We start from the raw sequence: 3402 nt of genomic DNA on the forward strand, positions 1-3402 counted from the left end.
GAAACAGAACTACGAGATGGCTTGATCCTCGCAAGAGGTACGTAGGCAGCTCGTCGCAACCCGACGAGTTCAGCTATCCCCCTCACCAAAAAGTGGGGGGGGGAGATGGAGACAAACATCCTTGTACTCCCGCAAAAAATACTTTTCACATGTACTCTATATTACAAATTTTTCAATTCAAATGCTTACTCAACGCATAAACATTACGGAAAACAAAAATCATATCTTTGAAGAACGCGAGACGTCGTTAGTTCACACAAAGTCTTGATTCTCCATTCTCCTCCAAACAGTCCATCCGCGACTATAAAAAAAAAGAAAAACAGTCCATCCGCGACTCTAAAAAACTCTATCAAACAGTCTGTCTGCGACTCTAAAATTCATTTCCGTCGATTGGCCCCGACGGAAAAACATAGAAACGTTTCACTCAATCAAATTCGTAGTCTGGCTTCTAACGAAGTCTTCTTGCATCCGACAAGGATATCATAGCGCGCTATACAAAAAATCCAAATTTTGGTTAGCTCTTCGTAAAGGAAGTAGCTCGACTCGTATCCAAACGAATCATATAAGCCGATAAGCACTTCGCAGATTCTAAAACGGTACGAGTCAGGTCGAAATCGCAAACAAGCAAAACGAAAGCCGATTTGTCATCGCACAGCTTCTGTCCGAAAATAGACCTAGGTCTTCCCCTAAACCCGGCCTTGCTGGTATCTAAGACATCTCATAGGCATAAGTATCCAGAATACAAGATTCCAAAATTTGCCTCTTATCGCTTATAAACCTGACGTTCGCTACAGAGTAACCTACGGATCAGGCGACAAAAAGAAGAGACTGAATACGGAGTGACTGCACGTATTCAAACCCTCTACACTTGACGAAAGTATAAATCAAAACGCAGAATTCGTAAAAGCATTTATAGTAGGGATTCAAAAGCCACCAACGACCAATCCCGAGAAACACAAAGTCACGCGACCTCCTAAGGGTCGCAACACATACATACAAACAGCCACACTCGGCTTATCACAAATTATAATCGAATGCATAACAATCGGTTAGAGATATTCCAAACGAGGAGTCGGGCTGGTCGACCTCTTCACCCCCGTCACCTGCATTCAAACCCGCGCCTACATCCGCCGTATCTTCCGAGACTTGGATAGGATTCCACAACTCTCGAATTCTCCCTTCGATCGGAGGAACAAAGGATTCGGCATTAGCGCATATTCTCATCGAGCCGTTCATTGCGGCAAGTTCGTCGGAAGGAGAGAAATCCTCACGCTGCATCTTGTGTAGAGTGCCAACCGAACCACGACACTCGCGAAAATCGCCTACAAAGTCCGGAGCCTCTTCTCCGCCCGCTCCTTTCCGCACGAACGAGGGCTCGAGCCTGGACCTCGGCTTGCCGGCATTTTTGCTCCTCTACCTCCAACCGATACTTGGCAAATTCCCTTTCCGTTTCCTCCGCTTTAAAACGGGCTAGCCGGGCAGTACGGAAACTTCCATCAATCGATGCGTTCCACACTCTCACGGCCTGCAAAGAAGTCAAGGTTAAAAAACAAGAAAAGGGGATTTACTCAAGTTTTGAAAACGAACCTCGTTGACCAAGCGAGCACCCTCCGCAGTCACCTTGTCCCTCTCCTCGTTGTCTAAAGACTCGTCACGGGAAAACGCCGGAGGGAGGCCATCGAAGAAGTCACCCGGGGAAGGAACACCTTGATTCCTTGTAGTGAAGTCAGGATCGCATCTCGGCGGCTCACCATTCTCCGACGAGGCCTCGAAAGCAATTCCTTTATCCTTCCGAGATCTCCGCCTCCGCCTTGAGGGGGCAAAAACGTAGGATCCATCATTGACACAGGGCCGCGTACCGCCTCGCGATCGGTGAAGCGCGACCGCCCCACGAATCCGGTCAAGAGTAAAGGAGTTCCAGGAACAAGGCATTGTCCTAAAAATATCTCTCTTGGTCGAAAGATCGGAAGGAACGTGCGCGAGACACCTGTTCTCTAAACAAAAAAAAAAAAAAAAAAAAAAAAAACACGTTCAGTACTCACATTTCGGATCCTAAGAAAGGGGATGCGACGATCTTAACTCGTTGGTACAACCAGTCCATCGGGAATAGGTGGAGGAAGCCTTCCTCGACAGATTCTCCGTCTATCCTCACAAAAAAGAAACGATCAACGTAATCCTTGGCGTGCGAGGTGACTCCATGGATTACCGAAAAATTGGTCCTCGCTTTCATGGAGTATACTCCATTGATGCCCGTCGTCTTGGAGTTCCACAACCCTTCGAAGTCAGCAGGGCTAAGGTCCATCCCTAACTCGTAACTCAAAATCACAACGCCAAGCCAACTTTCCAAAGCCGGCACGTTCAGCTGACTGATTACGATTCCGAAACGGTCGAGAGCCTGAACGATGACCCCGGGGATCGGGAACCACAGTCGGCATTGCGTCAGGAACGCCTCGTAGCAAGTAAAGTAACCCTTCGGAGGATTCTCCGAACTCTCATCCCCGCGAGGAATGCGAAACATGACTCCCTTCGGAATCTCATAAAACTCTCGAAGAGTTCCGAGATATTCAATGAATACTTCGCTCAGCGAATCAGTTTCCTTGCGTGCCCTCAGAGGTCGACGGGGAATCGGGATCACGGGAAGGGGGGCATCGGAACCGAAGACGGCACCGCAATACGCACTCCTGTCAACCTCCGGAACCTCGGGTTTCGGAACTTCCTCCTCGGCATGGAAACTGTCCGAAGACGAGTGGGACTGCCTCCTCGAGGATTTCGATCTTGAAGTCATTCTTTTTCTAAAAGAAGAGAGAGAATTTACAAGAGAAAGATTAAACTTAAGATTCTTGGGTGAAATAAGAATGGTAAAGAATTCACAAGTCTTTATAGGCAAGGATTTGACTATTCACCCCGACCTTCGACACGCTTTCCTCTCCATACTTTCCTCACGAACCATACCGCAAGCTAGGGCCTACAAACCCTACGGCTCCTAGCTAGCTGGGGGGCTAACTGTTGGGGTCAAAATCGGTTAAGACGAAATCGATGACACCATACCTTCCACATGTCTGATCCACGTCCAGAATTTATCCAATTCGACACCACAGCGCATACATGTCGATCAGCATGCTTCGGTCGCAGGTTGAGCAGCACCTCGTGTTTCTGGGTGTCACTCCGCATGTGGTTATCATCTGAGGTCCAACATCTCCTGCTTCCCTTGCCACATATAATTCCAGGCAGTTGACACAACGTCATTTAGTCATAGATCAAGCCACCTCAAGATTCTCGGTCCAATCGACTGATTTCGACCCTTTCGGTGAATTTTCGACCGCGATCAATCCCGTATAATTTTCTACGCCCGTTCTGATGCGCTGAATATTTTTAGTGATCTTCATAAGAATCCTGACCATG

Source organism: Raphanus sativus, chromosome 9 (genome assembly GCF_000801105.2).
Source record: "Raphanus sativus cultivar WK10039 chromosome 9, ASM80110v3, whole genome shotgun sequence".
In the NCBI taxonomy this organism is placed as follows: domain Eukaryota; kingdom Viridiplantae; phylum Streptophyta; class Magnoliopsida; order Brassicales; family Brassicaceae; genus Raphanus; species Raphanus sativus.